The sequence below is a fragment of the Hyperoodon ampullatus genome, assembly GCF_949752795.1.
Source record: "Hyperoodon ampullatus genome assembly, chromosome: 2".
NCBI lineage: Eukaryota > Metazoa > Chordata > Mammalia > Artiodactyla > Ziphiidae > Hyperoodon > Hyperoodon ampullatus.
Window position 1 is genome coordinate 87,207,872 of NC_136915.1, and position 21,276 is coordinate 87,229,147.

General features: G+C 36.1%; 1 protein-coding gene across 1 annotated transcript in view; it reads right to left on the minus strand.

The window, feature by feature from the left end:
- Positions 1–21,276, minus strand: part of DPYD (dihydropyrimidine dehydrogenase) — a gene marked incomplete at both ends in the record, with an annotated part of 823,320 nt that overhangs the window by 321,294 nt on the left and 480,750 nt on the right. The window lies entirely within an intron of this gene.

Consider the following 21,276-nt stretch of genomic DNA (forward strand, 5'->3'; position numbering starts at 1 on the left):
CTGTTTATAAATTTTGGAGATTAATCCTTTGTCAGTTGCTTCATTTGCAAATATTTTCTCCCATTCTGAGGGTTGTCTTTTGGTCTTGTTTATGGTTTCCTTTGCTGTGCAAAAGCTTTGAAGTTTCATTAGGTCCCATTTGTTTATCTTTGTTTTTATTTCCATTTCTCTAGGAGGTGGGTCCAAAAGGATCTTGCTGTGATTTATGTCATAGAGTGTTCTACCTATGTTTTCCTCTAAGAGTTTGATAGTTTCTGGCCTTACATTTAGGTCTTTAATCCATTTTGAGCTTATTTTTGTGTATGGTGTTAGGGAATGATCTAATCTCATACTTTTACATGTCCCTGTCCAGTTTTCCCAGCACCACTTACTGAAGAGGCTGTCCTTTCTCCACTGTACATTCCTGCCTCCTTTATCAAAGATAAGTTGGCCATATGTGCGTGGGTTTATCTCTGGGATTTCTATCCTGATCCACTGATCTATCTTTCTGTTTTTATGCCAGTACCACACTGTCTTAATTACTGTAGCTTTGTAGTATAGTCTGAAGTCAGGCAGCCTGATTCCTCCAGCTCCGTTTTTCGTTCTCAAGATTGCTTTGGCTATTCGGGGTCTTTTGTTTTTCCAAACAAATTTTGAAATTTTTTGTTCTACTTCTGTGAAAAATGCCAGTGGTAGTTTGATAGGGATTGCATTGAATCTGTAGATTGCTTTGGGTAGTAGAGTCATTTTCACAATATTGATTCTTCCAATCCAGGAGCATGGTATATCTCTCCATCTATTTATATCATCTTTAATTTCTTTCATCAGTGTCTTATAATTTTCTGCATACAGGTCTTTTGTCTCCTTAGGTAGGTTTATTCCTAGATATTTTATTCTTTTTGTTGCAATGGTAAATGGGAGTGTTTTCTTGATTTCATTTTCAGATTTTTCATCATTAGTGTACAGGAATGCCAGAGATTTCTGTGCATTAATTTTGTATCCTGCTACTTTACCAAATTCATTGATTAGCTCTAGTAGTTTTCTGGTAGCATCTTTAGGATTCTCTATGTATAGTCTCATGTCATCTGCAAACAGTGACAGCTTTACTTCTTCTTTTCCAATTTGGATTCCTTTTATTTCCTTTTCTTCTCTGATTGCTGTGGCTAAAACTTCCAAAACTATGTTGAATAAGAGTGGTGAGAGTGGGCAGCCTTGTCTTGTTCCTGATCTTAGTGGAAATGGTTTCAGTTTTTCACCATTGAGGACAATGTTGGCTGTGGGTTTGTCATATATGACCTTTATTATGTTGAGGAAAGTTCCCTCTATGCCTACTTTCTGCAGGGTTTTTATCATAAATGGGTGTTGAATTTTGTCGAAAGCTTTCTCTGCCATCTATTGAGATGATCATATGGTTTTTCTCCTTCAACTTGTTAATATGGTGTATCACATTGATTGATTTGCGTATATTGAAGAATCCTTGCATTCCTGGAATAAACCCCACTTGATCATGGTGTATGATCCTTTTAATGTGCTGTTGGATTCTGTTTGCTAGTATTTTGTTGAGGATTTTTGCATCTATGTTCATCAGTGATATTGGCCTGTAGTTTTCTTTTCTTTGTGACATCCTTGCCTGGTTTTGGTATCAAGGTGATGGTGGCCTCGTAGAATGAGTTTGGGAGTGTTCCTTCCTCTGATATTGTTTGGAAGAGTTTGAGAAGGATGGGTGTTAGCTCTTCTCTAAATGTTTGATAGAATTCGCCTGTGAAGCCATCTGGTCCTGGGCTTTTGTTTGATGGAAGATTTTTTTTTTTTTTTTTTTTTTTTTTTGCAGTACGCGGCCTCTCACTGCTGTGGCCACTCCCGTTGCAGAGCACAGGCTCCGGACGCGCAGGCTCAGTGGCCATGGCTCACGGGCCCAGCCGCTCCGCGGCATGTGGGATCTTCCCAGACCAGGGCACGAACCCATATCCCCTGCATTGGCAGGCAGACTCTCAAACACTGCGCCACCAGGGAAGCCCTGATGGAAGATTTTTAATCACAGTTTCAATTTCAGTGCTTGTGATTGGTCTATTCATATTTTCTATTTCTTCCTGAGTCAGTCTTGGTAGGTTGTGCATTTCTAAGAATTTGTCCATTTCTTCCAGGTTGTCCATTTTATTGGCATAGAGTTGCTTATAGTAATCTCTCATGATCTTTTGTATTTCTGCAGTGTCAGTTGTTACTTCTCCTTTTTCATTTCTAATTCTACTGATTTGAGTCTTCTCCCTTCTTTTCTTGATGAGTCTGGCTAATGGTTTGTCAATTTTGTTTATCTTCTCAAAGAACCAGCTTTTAGTTTGGTTGATCTTTGCTATCGTTTCCTTCATTTCTTTTTCATTTATTTCTGATCTGATCTTTATGATTCTTTCCTTCTGCTAACTTTGGGGGTTTTTGGTTCTTCTTTCTCTAATTGCTTTAGGTGCAGGGTCAGGTTGTTTACTCGAAATGTTTCCTGTTTCTTAAGGTGGGATTGTATTGCTATAAAACTTCCCCCTTAGAACTGCTTTTGCTGCGTCCCATAGGTTTTGGGTCGTCGTGTCTCCATTGTCATTTGTTTCTAAGTATTTCTTAATTTCCTCTTTGATTTCTTCAGTGATCACTTCATTATTGAGTAGTGTATTGTTTAGCCTCCATGTGTTTGTATTTTTTACAGATCTTTTCCTGTAATTGATGTCTAGTCTCATAGCATTGTGGTCGGAAAAGATACTTGATACAATTTCAATTTTCTTAAATTTACCAAGGCTTGATTTGTGACCCAAGATATGATCTATCCTGGAGAATGTTCCATGAGCACTTGAGAAAAATGTGTATTCTGTTGTTTTTGGGTGGAATGTCCTATAAATATCAATTAAGTCCATCTTGCTTAATGTATCATTTAAAGCTTGTGTTTCCTTATTTATTTTCATTTTGGATGATCTGTCCATTGGTGAAAGTGGGGTGTTAAAGTCCCCTACTATGATTGTGTTACTGTCGATTTCCCCTTTTATGGCTGTTAGTATTTGCCTTATGTATTGAGGTGCTCCTATGTTGGGTGCATAAATATTTACAATTGTTATATCTTCTTCTTGGGATCGATCCCTTTATCGTTATGTAGTGTCCTTCTTTGTCTCTTCTAATAGTCTTTATTTTAAAGTCTATTTTGTCTGATATAAGAATTGCTACTCCAGCTTTCTTTTTGATTTCCATTTGCATGGAATATCTTTTTCCATCCCCTTACTTTCAATCTGTATGTGTCTCTAGGTCTGAAGTGGGGTCTCTTGTAGACAGCATATATATGGGTCTTGTTTTTGTATCCATTCAGCCAATCTGTGTCTTTTGGTGGGAGCATTTTAGTCCATTTACATTTAAGGTAATTATTGATATGTATGTTCCTATTCCCATTTCCTTAATGGCTTTGGGTTCGTTATTGTAGGTATATTCCTTCTGTTGTGTTTCTTGCCTAGAGAAGTTCCTTTAACATTTGTTGTAAAGCTGGTTTGGTGGTGCTGAACTCTCTCACCTTTTGCTTGTCTGTAAACGTTTTAATTTTCTCCATCAAATCTGAATGAGATCCTTGCTGGGTAGAGTAATCTTGGTTGCAGGTTTCTCTCCTTCATCACTTTAATTATGTCCTGCCACTCCCTTCTGGCTTGTAGAGTTTCTGCTGAGAGATCAGCTGTTATCCTGATGGGGATTCCCTTGTGTGTTATTTGTTGTTTTTCCCTTGCTGCTTTTAATATGATTTCTTTGTGTTTAATTTTTGACAGTTTGATTAATATGTGTCTTGGCATATTTCTTCTTGGATTTATTCTGTATGGGACTCTCTGTGCCTCCTGGACTTGATTAACTATTTCCTTTCCCATATTAGGGAAGTTTTCAACTATAATCTCTTCAAATATTTTCTCAGTCCCTTTCTTTTTCTCTTCTTCTTCTGGAACCCCTATAATTCGAATGTTGGTGCGTTTAATGTTGTCCCAGAGGGTCTCTGAGACTGTCCTCTGTTCTTTTCATTCTTTTTTCTTTATTTTTCTCTGCATCAGTTATTTCCACTATTTTATCTTCCACCTCACTTATCCGTTCTTCTGCCTCAGTTATTCTGCTATTGATCCCATCTAGAGCATTTTTCATTTCATTTATTGTGTTTTTAATCGATGCTTGATTCATCTTTAGTTCTTCTAGGTCCTTGTTAACTGTTTCTTGCATATTGTCTATTCTATTTCCAAGATTTTGGATCTGGGAAATAGAATCTTGGATCAGCTTTACTATCATTATTCTGAATTCTTTTTCAGGTAGACTGCCTATTACCTCTTCATTTGTTAGGTCTGGTAGGTTTTTATCTTGCTCCTTCACCTGCTGTGTGTTTTTCTGCTTTCTCATTTTGCTTATGTTACTGTGTTTGGGGTCTCCTTTTGCAGGCTGCAGATTCGTAGTTCCCGTTGTTTTTGGTGTCTGTCCCCCGTGGCTAAGGTTGTTTCAGTAGGTTGTGTAGGCTTCCTGGTGGGGGGGACTAATGCCTGTGTTCTGGTGGTTGAGGCTCGATCTTGTCTTTCTGGTGGACAGGTCCACGTCTGGTGGTGTGTTTTGGGGTGCCTGTGGCCTTATTATGTTTTTAGGTATCCTCTCTGCTAATGGGTGGGGTTGTGTTCCTGCCTTGCTAGTTGCTTGGCATAGGGTGACCAGCACTGTAGCTTGCTGGTCGTTGACTGAAGCTGGGTGCTGGTGTTGAGATGGAGATCCCTGGGAGATTTTCGCTGCTTGATATTATGTGGAGCTGGGAGGTCTCTTGTGGACCCGTGTCCTGAAGTTGGCTCTCCCACTTCAGAGGCACAGCACTAACTCCTGGCTGCAGCACCAAGAGCCTTTCATCCACCCGGCTCAGAATAACAGTGAGAAAAAGTAGAAAGAAATAATTAGTAGAAGAAAGAAAGAAGAGATTGAAAGAAAGGAAGAAGGGAAGTAAGGAAGGAAGAAAGAAAGAAAGAAGGGGGAGGGAGGAAGGATGGAAAGAAAGGAAAGAAAGGAGGGAGGGAGGGAGGAATGAAAGCAAAAGGAAGAGTGAATGGAAGAAGAGAGGGAGGGAGGGAGGAAGGAAAGAAAGAAAGAAAGACAGGAGGGAGGGAGGGAGGGAGGAAGGAAAGAAAAAGAAAGTGGAAAGAAGAAGGGTGGGAGGGAGGGAGGGATGGAGGAAAGAAAAAGAAAGTGGAAAGAAGAAGGGAGGGAGGGATGGAGGAAAGAAAAAGAAAGAAGGAAAGGAGGAGCGGAGGGAGGGAGGGAGGAAGGGAAGGGAGGAAAAAAAGAAAGAGCAGGTAAAGTAAAATAGAATAAAGTATGAAATATAGTAGCGTTATTAAAATTAAAAAGTAATTATTGAAAAAAAACACGGACCGAAAGAACCCTGGGACATATGGTGGAAGCAAAGCTATACAGAGAGAATCTTACACAGAAGATTACACATACACATTCACAAAAAGAGAGCAGGGGGAAAAATCAAAAATCTTGCTCTCCAAGTCCACCTCCTCGATTTGGGATAATTCGTTGTAAAAAGAGGAAAAGGGCGAAAAGTCTGAAATCTTGCTAAGTCCACCTCCTTAATTTGAGATAATTCGTTGTAAAAAGAGGGAAAAAAAGGGGGGGAAAGTCTTAAATCTTGTCCTCAAGGTCCACTTCCTCAATTTGGGATGATTCGCTGTCCATTCATGCACTCCACAGACGCAGGGCACATCAAATGGACCGTGGAGCTTTAATCCGCTGCCTCGGAGGCTGCACAGAGAGATTTCCCTGTCTCTGCTCTCACAGCTCCCGGGTCTCAGCCTTGGACCTGGCCCCGCCTCTGCGCGTAGGTCGCCGGAGGGCGTCCGTTCTTCGCTCAGACAGGAAGGGTTTAAAGGAGCCGCTGATTCGGGGGCTCTGGCTCACTCAGGCAGAGGGGAGGGAGGGGAATGCCCTCTCCTCGCGCACCAGGCAACAAAAGGGAAAAAAGTCTCTTGCCTCTCCGGTAGCTCCAGACCCTTTCCCCGGACTCCCTCCGGGCTAGCACTAACCCCTTCAGGGTCTCTTCCTGCCGCCAGCCCCAGACCTCTCCCTGCGCTCCGACTGAAAGCCGATACCCGAGCCTCAGCTCCCAGCCCCGCCCGCCCTGGCGGCCGAGCAGACAAGTCTCTCGGGCTGGTGTGTGCCTGAGGGCACCGATCCTCTGTGCCAAAATCTCTCTGCTTTGCCCTCCACACCCCTGTTGCTGTGCTCTCCTCCGCTACTCCAAAGCTTTCCCCCTCCGCCACCTGCAGTCTCCGCCCTCGAAGGGGCTTGTAGTGTGTAGAAACCTTCCCTCCTTCACGGCTCCCTCCCACTGGTGCAGGTCCCGTCCATATCCTATTGTCTCTGTTTATTCTTTTTTTCTTTTGACCTACCCAGGTATGTGGGGAGTTTCTTGCCTTTTGGGGGGTCTGAGGTCTTCTGTCAGCGTTCAGTAGGTGTTCTGTTGGAGTTGTTCCACGTGTAGATGAATTTCTGATGTATCTGTGGGGAGGAAGGTGATCTCCGCGTCTTACTCTTCCGCCATCTTCCTCCGGCTCCCTGGCTCTCCACTCTATTTGGATCTTTTTAATATTTTACAACCCTCTGATAAAATTCTACCATCTTTTCATGAATGTTTTTCCACTAGACCTTTTTTTTTCACATTTATCATGTTAATTCTAGAGTCTTTATCTGATAATTCCAATTCTATCTCTGGATATGCTTCTACAAACAACTTGTGAGAAAACTCTCTTGACCTGGGTCACATTTTTTTTTTTTTTCCTCAAACCTTATAACATTTCACTGTGTGTCTGATAGTTTGTGTAAAAGAACAGTAGAGACTTAAATAAATAAAAATTATCTCAGAAAAGGGTGTACCCCTCCTTATGAGGCTGCTAATGTAGGAGACTGAGTTGATCAAATCTATAGTTAAGCTGAGTCTGGGCTTTGTGTTGATTTTACTAGATCTAGTTCTCCACTGGCTTCAAATGTTTGTGTTGGATAAGAAATTTCTCTTCAGTAGGAGTTGGAAACTGAGCCCCAGAAAGACTCCAGGGTCTCTTTATTATGATTAGTCCAGCCACCAACTTTCCAAACCATGGGATGTCTCTTGCTGCCTGCAGACCAGCTGCTAGCTTTTTGTGTTGCCAGGGAGTTCTTTTTGCTACTTCCACACTGGCCTTCCGTTCTTCAGAACATCTTTCTGCTGAGCATGCCTTCCTCAAGCCTTCAAAAGGGCTACTGCAATATAACTGGTGAAGGCTTAGCATGCCTTGGAGAATTTCTCTCAGGGCTCTTTCCCCACCCCAGGCTTCAGTAGGCCTCTGCCTTGTAACTGGAGAAGGTCCTGATTCCCTTCAGGATGATCTCTCTGGGCTCTGCTGCCTCAGCCCCACATCTGGTAGGCAGCTCAATGAAATAACATGGGAAAGAGTTGGTTGCTAATGGCTGACAAGTTCTCTGCCTGGGCTCCTTGAGGTTCTCACGCATCATATGACTCCAAACACATCCATTAAACATTCTTTAAATCTTTACTGGTTTCTCTGTTGTGGTTTCCTTCCCTTCCCACCATTCCTCCAGGGAGCAAAACAGTCAAGAGTCTCTTCTCTCCCAAAAAGAGCTTATCACTTTCTGGAATTTATTTCTTTTGGGTTAATCTGCATGGGTTAAAAAAAAATCCAATTTTGCTGATTATCTGACTTACTCTGGTTTTTAGGGTGGGAGTGTAATCTCTTCTGGCTTTCTATCTCCTAACTAGAAGCAGAAGTTCTGCCTGAAATTCAAAGACACAATCTAATCATATTGTGTCTATCCTAGCTGAGTTTGAACTGAGAAGGTCTTGGAAGGTGTTAAGCAGAAGTAAGGCAAAAATTCTGAGTCGTAAAACATGATACAAAAACTTATTGAATAGTAAGTAGGAAAGTATGTTAAATGTAAAGCATTTGAAGTGTAATTATAGTCTGGGTAACAACAAAATTTATTGTTATATGTCATTTTCACATTGATTTCTAATCTGTTTTCTAATAATTCATCTAAAAACTTATTGCATACATAAGTTTTCCAGTCTATAAATGTGTTCATTTTCTATATTGACACCTCCCCCCCAACCTTGCAACCCAAGAGCCATAACTAAATTTACAATTTAAACTAAATCAACCACAAAACAGTTACTGATCATTTTAATATTGGGGATTTTAAAGGACACATTATGAAAAAATTAAAATGCAAAAAGAAGCACAAAGTTAAATTAAATTACTTATTATGGAAAAATTAGTTAATCTAGTTACTTCTCTAAATTTTTCATGAATAAAATATTACACAAAATTTCCTTTTGGGTGATCAGTATATAGATCAGAAACTCCCCAAAGAAGCTGTATTAATAGTTAACTCATTCTTTATTAATACTGTAGGCATTTTAACAACATGCAAAGTGAAGTATCTACTTCAAAAATGACTTTAATGGTAAGTTATTTCTTTGCTTCATGTACATTATGGATAATTAGCTTAGGAAAAATCTCAAAGGGAGAAAAAATAGCCAACTGTGAAATTCACAAATACTTTCCTTGGACTGGGTGCAAATGCTATTCAGGCCAATACCAGGGATGCATAAATTCTCTCTATCTTATTTATAATCCAGTCTTGATTAGTTAGGAGCTCATTTTCCAGTTTGTGAATTATCTAGGTCTTGCCTTCTTCTCTTCCCTCTGGCTGATTACCTTTCCCATTTCTCTGCTCTTTAGCACCTCCACCAGAAGGGGAGGAAAATCCAGGTGAAAAGAAAAAGTGAATCATACATGGACATTTTTAAGTATTCTGAAGCTTGACTTTAAAAAATAATATTTTTTTTCTATTGTGAGTGTTTGTACATCAGACCTCTGTCATCAATTTGAAATTTTACCACTAACAGTCTAAGAAATATCCTTGGGAAATTACCTTCATCTGGATATCAGATTCTAATACAAAATGGGGATGATATTCATGTATTCCTTACAAGGTTATTTGAATTCATAAAATCTCTTTGTCAAATTCTTGCTTCTTTTCCTTCTGTTAAGATTCAGGGCTTGCCTTGGGAAATGGCTCCTTGCCAAAAAATGCAGTTTTTTTTTTTTTCTTCCTTCTTTTTCTAAAATCTCACTTCTCTTAACACGGTTATGAAATGCACTCTTGGTAGAAAAGTAGAAGCTACTGGCAAAAATATCATATCTTTACTGTTGTATTTCATTCATAATTTTTCTCTATCTGCTATTAAGATGATAATCACAAGCTACCTGTATTAATGGACCTCATTTTAATGTATATTTTCATGACTTTGATTCTTAAAATGAAGACACATCCCATAGAGTGAAATTTTAAGTAAATGAGAGGGTTCATTTTACACATTTGTTCTATTAAAGTTTGCCTCATTTGTGATATTTTAAGGATGAAGTACTAAATTTGCCTAGTGATTAAATTAGAAGTCCAATGCCTCCGTGACCATTCTCCTTTTAGATTGTTTATAATTAATTAGATCATATTTGTGCATCACAGATATAGTTTTAAATTCTGATTAAATTGAATCAATTACCCAAACATAAATAATGGTTGAAATAGAAAGACAGTTATTAAAGAGCAGTCTATAGACCTTTAAAATAGTATTAAGTATTTATTTTTTTGAAAACTGTCTTAAAGAATAAAGAGAATAATTTTAAGTAAATACCTTAGAAGACCCAAGGGGAAAAATATGAAATTTGTTCCTTGTGAAAAATAAATCTCTGGAATATTCCCTGTACAGTACAGTGTAAAAGAATAAAATGCCCAGTGGCAAAAAAAAAAAAAAAGCAAAATAGAATAAGTAGTTTGTAACAAAGTTAATGCAACACACATAACTATAGTATCTTACGTTAAATAACAGCCTCTATTTAACAGTCTCCAACTTTTAGGCTCTCATAAAACGTTGGTGATTTTTTAAAAATTAATAAATTAAATGGGCCCTTCAAGTTAAAAAAAAAAAAAAGTTACAGTTAGGGACTTGAGGGGTCAGGGGCAGTAAGAGTTTTTACTTTATCCTTTCTTTCTCCTAGTTTCCCTAATACTTTAAGAGAAGAATGCATTAGAGCTGATTTCTCCACAAAAACAGAACACTGACTGATGTGAAATATTACTAAATTGATATTAAGTAAATGAGTCCACTGAGCAAACCTTTTCAGCAGTTTGAGTATGGGCTTTGTTTTTAGTTTATGACATGGTCTGGTTATGTAGCAAACATATATAATTGATAAATTGTATCCATTGCCTCTCTCATGAGCTAGTATATAACCAAGAAAGAGTCTAAATTCAATGCAACATCGCCATCCCCAGGGTCTCTTTCAAAATGGTTCAGTGTGTTGGATGCTATACTTCCAAACTGAGGAGACAATATTGTTACCCAAAAGGCAGCCTGACAAATTACAAAGTGGAGGAGAATTTGAGAAAAAGTATGTTGCAGGCAGTTAATGCTTGTATATATAAAGTGACTAAAAGCTTTGATGGATTTTCTTAAGATTTTTCCTTTACTGAATGAGATAAAGCCCTAGCATTTTAATCTCCCACAAAGCAGAAGCTTAAAAAACCCACCCAACATTTATTTTCTTTCTTTTCTTTCTTAACACTGTATAACATCATTTTTAACCTCACGTTAATTCCCGTGTCTCCATATCAAAGTGAATACAATCAAAACACTAGTCAATTTCACAGAAGGTAATAATTGACTGGTGGCTTGGGCAATGGGTAGGGATTGAACAGCCGGGTGACAGGGGTTTAGCCATTTAATCCAACCTGGGATTAATTCCCAGGGCACATCCCATGAAAAGTGCTTTTATAATTTTAAATTTAACCTACTGAATATGTTAAAACAGATTTATTGAAATATAATTCTCTATATACTATATATTATATAAAGTATAACATATAATAATTGCACATATTTAAAGCTTACAATTTTATATACTTTGAAACTATCATCACAATCAAGATAATGAATATGTCTATCATGCCCCCAAATTTCCTTGTGACGCTTTATAATCCCTCCCTCCAACTCCTCCCCTGTCTATGAGGCAACCATTAATCTATTTTACATCCCTATAGATTAGTTAACAGTTTCTACAGTTTTATCATAAAATATGTATTTTTTGAGGGGGAGAGGGGCTGGCTTTTTTTTTCTCAGCATAATTTTTGAGATTAATCCATGTTGTATGTATCAAGTAGTTCATTATTCTTACTACTAAGTAGTATTTTATTGTATACATACACCACAATTTGTTGATCTATTCAGCTGGACATCTGAATCATTCACAGTTTTTTGCTATTACAAATAAAGCTGCTGTGAACAGTCCTGTACAAGTCTTTGTATGGACATATGTTTTGGCGTTTCTTGGGTAAATAGCCAAAAGTGGATTATCTGGGTCATATGGCAGGTGTATGTTTAACTTTTTAAGAAACTACCAAACTATTTTCAAAAGTGGTTTCACCACTAGCAATGTATGAGAGTTCTTGTAGTTCCATATCCTTGCTAATATTTGATATGATCAGTCTTTCAAATTTTAGACATTCTAATAGATGTATATCTCGCTGTGGCTTTAATTTGGATTTCTATAATGACTAATGATGTTGAGCACCTTTTCTTGTGTTTATTTGTCATTCATGATCTTCTTTGGTGAAGTGTCTCTTCACATGTTTTGCTCAAAGTGGGAAGGGTTGTTTGCTTTCTTATTACTGGGTTTTCAAAGTCCTTTAAATATTTTGGATACAAGTTTTTTACTAGATACATGATTTGCAAATATTTTTCCTAGTCTGTAGTTTGTATTTTCATTTTCTTAGCAACAGGTTTGAAGACCGTAGTTTTGATTTGGAAGAAATCACATCTTTTTCTTTCAAAGACTATACTTTCGGTATGCATCTAAGAAATATTCAGTATTTCTCTAACCTAAGATAACAGAGCCTTTCTCGCTTTTTTTTTTAAAGGAGTTTTATAGTTTTAGGTTTGTCATTTGGGTCTATGAATATTTTGAGTTAATTTTTATATGTCATGTCAGACATGAGTCATTTATTTTATTTTTATTTTTTGCATATGGATACCCAATTTTACCAGCATCATGTGTTGAAAAGACTAACTGTTGTCCACTGAATTTCCTTTTAGCATCTTTGTCAAAAATCATTTGTTCATATAAATAATTTGTAGGTTGTTTTCTGGACTTGTTATTCTGCTCCATTAATCTATTTGTCTATCTTTATGCCAATACCACACTATCCTAATTACTGTAGTTTTAAAATAAGTCTTGAAATTGGAAAGTTTTAGATTTCCAATTTGGTTCTTTTTTAATTATTTTGGCTACTGTAAGTTCTTTATACTTCCATATGAATTTCAGAATCAACTTGTTAAATTCTGCAAAAAAAATCATGCTAATATTTTGATTGTAATTTCATTTTACCTTTTAAATCAATGAGGTTACTTGACATCTTAACAATAGTCTCTTCTGATCACTGAACATGATATAGCCTCCCATTTACTTAATTTTTTAATTTCTGTCGTAATATATTGTAGTTTTCAGTTTTCACATCTTTCACATCTTATGTCAAATTTATCCCTATTTCATTTTTTTGCTATATTGATATATTGATAAGATATATTTATTTCAGTTTCCAATTGTTAACTGCTAGTATATAAAAAGTACAAATGATTTTTAAAAGTTGATCTTGTATCTTCAATCTTGCTAAACTCATTTATTATTTAAAGTTGTATTTTGGCAGGCCAAGGCCAGGTTGAGTCGTTAGGCATTTGCCTGGAGTGCAGAATTTAACGGAGTGTAAGAAAAGTTAGTAATAAAGATAAACAGTATTTTTTTTTTTTTTTTTTTTTTTTTTTTCGTATGTGGGCTTCTCACTGTTGTGGCCTCTCCCGTTGCGGAGCACAGGCTCCGGACGCGCAGGCCCAACGGCCATGGCTCACGGGCCCAGCCGCTCCGCGGCATGTGGGATCTTCCCAGACCGGGGCACGAACCCGTGTCCCCTGCATCGGCAGGCGGACTCTCAACCACTGCGCCACCAGGGAAGCCCGATAAACAGTATTTTAATGCAACTCTTTAAAAAATCAAATCTGAAAACAGTAACTTGTAAGCTAGCTGCCTGCTTTTGTAAATAAAGTGGTTTTTATTGGTATATTCAGTCAGATTTTCTACATAAATAATCATGTCATCTGTGAATAAAGGTAGTTTTACTTCTTCCTTTTCAATGTGCATATCTTTTATTTGTCTTCTCTTATTAAACAGTACAGGAACTCTAGCACAATGTATACTAGAAATGCCAAAAGCAAATATCATTATTTTATTTCCCTTAGGAAGAAAGTATTCAGTCTTTTACCATTAACTAGGATGTTAGCTCTAGGGATTTTTTTTAAATGCATTTTAGAGGGCTAAGAAATTACTCTTATATTCTTAGTTTGCTGAAATTACTTAAAAGTTAGGAAAGGATTTTTGAATTTCTTTAAATGTTTTTTCCTGTTTTGTTGTTGTTATTATTTAGTTTGCAACTTATGTGAATTATATTATTTTCAAATGTTAAACCTACCAGAATTCCTGGAATAAACCTCGTTTGTTCATGAGGTATTATATTCTTTATATATTGTTGGTTAATATTTGTAATTTGTTTAGAACTTTTGCATCTACATTAATGAGGAACACTGGTCCATAGTTTTCTTTTCTTGTCCTGCCTTTATCTGGTTGTGATATCAAAGTGTGGCATTATAGATTTAGTTAGTAAGTATTTCCTCTGTTTTTCTTTTCTGGAAAAGTAGGTGTAGAATTGGCACTATTCTTTCTTAAATGGTTGGTAAAACTCACTCATGAAGCCATCTGGGCTTGTAGTTTTCTTCATGGAAATGTTTTAAACCAGTAATTCAATTTCTTTAATGTTATCCATTGCTTCTTGAATACACTTTGAAAATTTGTGTCTTTAAAGGGATTTGTCCAGTTCACCTAAGTTGATTATCTGCATAAAATTGTTCATAATATTCTGTAATTTTCTGTTTTATAACTGTAAAATCTGCAGTGGTGTTACTTCTCTCATTCCCTTTGTTGGTAATTTATGTTTCTTCTCCCTTTTTTTTTCTGATCAGTCTGGCTAAAGTTTTATCAATTTTATTTGTCTTCTTAAAGAATCAGCCTTACCTTCTTTGACATTTTCTATTATTTTTCTGTTATTTATTTCATCAATTTCCTCCTCTAATCTTCATTATATCCTTTATGTTATTTATTTTAGGTTTAATTTTCTTTTTCTAGTTTTTAAAGGTGGAAGTTGTAGTCATTAATTTGAGATCTTTCTTCATTTCTGATACATGTATTTGATGCTATAGATTTTCCCTCGAGTAATGCTTGCATCGTATACCACAAATTTTGATATTTTGTATTTTAATTTTCATTCCGTTCAAAATAATTTTTAATTTTGCTTGTGATTTCCTCTTTTAACCGAGGGTTATTGAAGTATATTATTTATTTTCTAAATATCTGGGGATTTTCCAAATACATTCCTGTTTTTGATTACAAATCTACTTCTGTTGTGGGCAGAGTATATACCTTGGATGATTTAAATTTTTTTTTAATTGTTGAGACTTCTTGTATGGCTCAGAATATGGCTTATTGTAGTAAATATTATGTATGTACTTGAAATGACTGTGTATTCTGTTGCTTTTGGATGGCGTGTCCAATAAATGTCAATTAGATAAGTTGATAGCATTTTTCAAATCCTCAACAGCCTCATTCTATTGTTTTATTAATTACTGACAGGCAGGTATGGAAATCTCCAATTATAATTTTGAGTTTTCCCATTGCTCCTTGCAGCTCTATTAGTTTTTTATTCAGGTTTCTTGAGCTCTGTTATTAAGTCATGAAACATTTAGGATTGTTATCAACTCTGGATGAATTTTTTTCATCATTATAAGTTGATCTTTTTTTGCCCCTGATAATATTCTTTGCTTTTATAACTACTTTGCTATCAGTATTATGAGATTGTATTTGAATAGAATTACCATTGTATATCTCCTTCCATTGCTTCAATATTCTCCTATTTGTGTCTTCATATTTTAAATTGTTTTTTCTTGAAGGCAGCATACAGTTGAATCTTGTTTTTTTTTTTAACCAAATATGAAAATCTCTGCCTTTTAATTGAGATGTTTAGACCAATTACATTGAATTTGACTACTGATATGGTTAGGTTTAATTTCACTTTCTTTTGGTGTGAGCACTTTGCTTAATTCTATCTTACACCTTTATTTTTCATGTTTTATCTGTAACTAAGTCACATTATTTTAGTGGTTGCATAGAGCTTAGAGTATATACCTTTATGTTATCACAGTCTACCTTCAAGGGATATAAAACTTTACATAAGGTTTTAGAAGCTTACAGTAGTATATATATATATTTTTTTGCGGTACATGGGCCTCTCACTGTTGTGGCCTCTCCCGTTGCGGAGCACAGGCTCCAGACGTGCAGGCTCAGCGGCCATGGCTCACAGGCCTAGTCGCTCCGCAGCATGGGGGATCTTCCCAGATAAGGGCACGAACCTGTGTCCCCTGCATCATCAGGCGGACTCTCAACCACTGCGCCACCAGGGAAGCCCCTATACTTCCATTTCTTCCTCACAACTTTTGCACTATTGTTGTCATATATTTTACCTTCATGTATGCTATAAACTCCCCACACTATCTTATAATATGTTTTTGTTTAAACAACCAATTCTCTTCTAAAGTGAATAAATAATTTAAAAAATATTTACCCATGTAGTTACAAATCTTGGTGCTCTTTACTCCTTTGTGTAGATCCATATTTCAACCTGGCATCATTTTCCTTCAACATAAACATTTTCTTTTAACATTGCCTGTAGTGCAGATTCCTGGTGATGAATTCTTTCCATCTTTTTATGATTGAAAAAGTACTTATTTCACTGTATTCTGAAAGATATGTTACTGAATTTTAAATCTAGGTTAACAGTTTTTGTTTGCTTGTTTTTTAAATCTTTCAGCACTTTAAAGATGACCTCTAACTTGCACTGTTTCTGATGACAAATCAGAGCAGTAACCCTTATGTTAGGTTCCTCTGTATGGAACATGCTTTCTGTCCCTGACTGCTTTGAAGTTTTCCTCTTTATCACTGGTTTAATTAATTTGATTATGATGTATTACCTTGGTGTAATTTTATTCATGTTTCTTGTGCTTGGAGTTCATCAAGTTTCTTGTTTATTATTTTTATTTGTTTGTTTTTGTTTTGTTTGCATAGCAGGAGGCTTATAGTTTTAAGAAAAATTGGGAAATTTTGGCCTGTTATTTCTTCAAATTTCAGGAATTCCAGTACATATTAGGCCACTTGAAGTTTTCCCCAGCTCACGAATGGTATGTTTACTTTCTTCTTTCTCTCCCTCTCAACCTCTGTGTGTGTGTATGTGTGTGTGTTCGTGTGTGTGTGTGTTTCACTTTGGATAGTTTTTATTGCTGTATCTTCAAATTTACTAATTATTTCTTCTTCAGTGCCAATATGCTGATAATAACCTCCAGTGTGTTTTCCATCCCTTTCGTTGTAGTTTTCATGCTTGGAATTTTGATTTAGGTCTTTTATCTATCTTCCATGGCTTAACTTAGCCTTTTGAATGTATGGAATAACAGTTTTAATGTACTTGCCTGTTAATTTTAACATCATATCAGTTTTAACTGATCAATTTTTTTTATTATTTTGGGCTATTTTCCTATTTCTTTACATACTAGGTAATTTTTAATTGGATGCCAGACATTGAACTTTATCTTGTTTGGTACTAGATATTTTGTATTCCTATAAATATTCTTGAGCTTTTTTCTGAGTTGCAGTTAAATTACTTGGACATATTTTTATCCTTTCAGGTCTGGTCTTTAAGGTTTGTTGGGCATAACCAAATTAGTGCTTGGCCTATGGCTAATTGTGAATCATTTTGGATTTGTTTTGATTTTTGTACATTAGACAGATCTTTTTTTAAAAAAATAATAAAGTAATGCCACTAGATAATTGTCCTGGATTTTAGCAAAAAAGCGAGGTTGGGAAATATCTATGTCCTCTGGAATAAACAAACAATATCACAAAATCATTACTTAAGCTGTGGTGTAAAAAAGAGAAGAGCTTCCTGGAGGATATACTAGGCTTCCCTTCAATACCTGATCCAGCAGTTTTCTAATTTATTTAAAATAAATCATCATGGGAATATGTAGACATTTACAGAAACAGGGACATTATAAGCTCAAATAATTCCAGATGGAGCAAAGAAGGAATGCCTCCAGTTGCAGAGACTCTTATGTTTCTGTTGGTGAATACCCTTTTTGAGATACGAGGAGAGAAGAGCTAAGGTGCTGTTTGTGCTTTGTAAACTCTGTGATCAGAAAGCAAAAGTAATGAACTTACACTGATCATTGCTTCCTGACAATACATTTATTGTAGTTCCATTTGTTACAAATTTATCTGAACAGACTGAATGGGTTACACAATCCCCTATTTCTAATTAGCTGGACTTAATTATACATACTTCAAAGAAAAGGAAGGCCACTTCTGCTGAGTTGGACTTTGTGGCACCTGTAAGAAGACTGTGCAGGAGTAATGGGGTGACAAATGTCCATTGAATAAGTAGGGAACATCCTCCTGCTTGGGGGATACCTAGATCTGACTCAGTCCCTCGACTTCCCTATTTTCAAATACAGAACTTAAAATGAGGCCAGGTGACAATTCAAGCCAAGGTCCACATTGAGTCACTGGCATTGTTTTCTATAGACACCTACATCCCTGCAAAGCAAAAAGAGCTGAGCTATAAAGTGTTCTTCACTGGAACTAATGACAAGATAATGATTGACTGATGACAGAACTTTCTTTGTCAAATGAAAAGTTATTTTTTTTTCTTTTGACAGTCTGCAGTTGAGAAAGCTCAATCTAACTGGCCCATCTGAGTGGGTTGACAAGGGAGGATTGTAACATGTATGTTCTTAATTTCTCAGGTTCTTTATTGTCAAATAGAACCTCTTCATGGTGTAATGGAAAGATTTCCAGTCCCAAAGCATTTACTTACTAACTGTGTCATCTGGACAGTTAATGCAGTGTCTCTAAATGTCACTTCCCTCATCTGTAAAATGGGGAAAATCTCTGTTTCACAGATACATAAAACCCTTAGCACATATAAACAGCTCCCAGTAAATAGTTCTGGTATAGGAGTTTTATAAATATTTAATGATATATGTCAAAGTTCATGAGTGACATTGATGGTATATGTAGTAGAATCAACTGAGGAACTTTATAAAAAATATAAACACACACACATACACATATACATATCTATACACATACTTACATACACACACACAGATCTATATTCACTGTATCCATGCCAGAATTCTAAAATGATTCAACTAGTATAGGGCCTAACCATAAATATCATTTTTGAAGCTCTCTAGGAGATTCTAATATGCAACCAGAATTGAGAAATGCTGGACACAGGTTCTTAATCTGAGGTCCTTAGAACCCTTGATAGAAAACAGAAAATTCATGAACTTGGATGGAAAAAAAAATTAGGTCTTTATTTTCACTAGTCTCTCACTGAAATTTAGCACTTCCTCCATCATGAAGCAACAAACCAGTGTGCTTTGCACCAACAGAAACCAGAGAAAATCACATAGAGATGTAGAGTTGCTGCAGCTATCTCAGGGTATCAGTTGGAGTCACCATTATATCAAGACAGCAGTAGGTATTAGATCTGCCATTAGATTGTATTTTTAGTGCCTTATTAAAGAGTAACATATTTTACTACATCATATTTTTAAAAATATTTCAAGAATTTTATTTTAATATAATGTGAATCCTTTATTACCTTATGAATATTGTTTTATGCATTGAAAAACAGTATTCTAAAAGAGGCTTTTAGGCTTCACCAGGGTGTTTATGGAGGCCATGGCACACACATAAGGTTAAGAACTCTGTATTTAGAGGCTGCTGGTCAGGAAAGCATCTTCAGAATGCTGACGGAGAGCAACTTCTTTGGAGTCATTTTGAACATAACATGTGCAATGCCGATCTCTCAGTAATAAACTGAGAATGGGTTTCAGTAGAAATGAGGTGTCTTATAAAAGAAGTATATTTACATACCAATTGTTCTTCCCTTATAAATTTCTCTAACAAAGCCATCATTCCCTTTTCTATCTTCACCAGCTGATTCACTGATGAATCCCTATCTTTTGCCTAACTCTCACTTTAGCTGCCACAAATGATAGAAAATGCCAGTCTTTGCTTGCTAATTCAGTGCATTCAGACACAATGCAGCATGTATTTCTTGGTAAACATTTTTTGCAAGCCTAAAGTATATGATGTCTAAGGTTTTTGCAGTGAGAATTAAAGGATTCACTTAAAATTGATTTCTGTAAGCCCTAACTACACAATACATTTCATAATAAGCATTATAAAATCTCAGCTTAGGAAAGAAAAGAAAAACACTCTTAGTAATAAATTGTCACTACAATGATCAGTGTACCAAGTTTAATTCACAGGTAAATAAAAGGAAACCTTGAAAGCCAAGCAGAAATCTGGTATAAGTGTAGGCTTTGGTATAATTCTGTGACAGTTAAGAAACAAACCCTTAACAATATATTTCAGGGGGTCTTAATGTCTTTATATTCAACATGTTCTTCCAGCTGTCTCCTCTAGTTCATGGTCAACTGGTGCCTACTTTCTCTGGAAAGAAAGATACTGGCTGCTGATGTTAGCTGAACTATATGCCCCCCTGCACAATTCCTTTTTCAGAAAAGTTAGCCCTTGCTTAGAAGCTGCCATAATAGGTTGAATTATCTGATCCCTGTCATTAAAGGTGGCAGCCATGCACTCGAGAATGATGTGGGAAAACTCCAGTGAGAGTGATAATTAAACGTGGAAAATGAAGGGTCACCTTCTTTCATTCAGCTCATTGGGTTTGGCATCAGAGTAATTCCAAAACAGTGGGGGATATTCTACTCTCAGCATGGCAATATCTAGGTGCACACATAATATTTCTATGGGTTCAAATGGGAATGCCATTTTAATTGTATTTAAAATGTTATCTTTGATATGGGGAATAAAAACGTTAGAAATTAATTCTAAGAATACAGAAAAAGAATAATGAATATAATCTAAACGGTGAAAAAATTAGAAACAAGAAAAGCTGCATTGTTTTCTCAGAAGGAAAAGTGTTATAGGAGAAGAAAATTATTTCCAGAGAAATTGAAAAGAACATTTAAATGCGTCCAAGTCTTTCTGCTTGACTGTAGGATCACAAAGCAAGGGTTTTGTCTCAACTTTCTTGTCTACTTACTGTCATTTCTTTGAGGCCATTATTATAACATCTTATTCCTCCTCAAGAGAGCATAGAAAGTATCAGGTGAGCTTAAGACAAGTTATTGGTAGGTGTTATTTTCCAGAAAAAGGGATTTTTTTTTCAGATACATTGGCTCATCTAAATACTATTGAAAGAATATTTCATACTGTTCTTATTTTGCATTAATGTAAGTAACACTGAGCCTTTAAGGGCCTGAAATGATATTGCAATATAAGCAGGTGCACTAGTGAACACTATTACTAGACAGGAGCATGGATGCTAAAATCAAATTTCAATTTCAAATTCTGGCTTCACCATATAATAGCTGTGAATCTTGGGCATGCTACTTAACTCCGTGTGCCTCAGTTCCTCATCTGTGAAATGGGGATAATAATACTACCTATCTTATAAAGTTGTTGAAGAATTAAATGAGTATTAAAATACATAAAGCATTTATAACCATACCTAGCACAGAGTGAATACTATGTAAGTGCTCACATTTATTATCATTTATTATTATTTTATTGCATGTTCAGTACCTAGCATAGTATTACTTAACACTATAGACTGTTTAAAAATATATTAATAATTATTTCTATGGTTGACCATTTTTTGTCTTTGTCATTCTGAGAAAAGCTTCCCAAAACATGTGGATTCTTTAAAACACAAATAGTCCAACAAAATTGTTACTAGAGTTGATTACATAATGTGCAAAGAGATAATTGCAACATCAAGCTCAGGAAGTGAAAAATTCCTGAGCAGAAGCTATAGATTTCAGATGGCCTTTATAGTTCCCTTCACATCTGAAGGGCTGAATTGAGGAAGATAAATTGTATCTTCTGTGATTATATTTTGTTTCAAGATAAGACAGAATTTTGAAACAATTAGAGCCTCCTAAAACAGAAGAAGAAACTT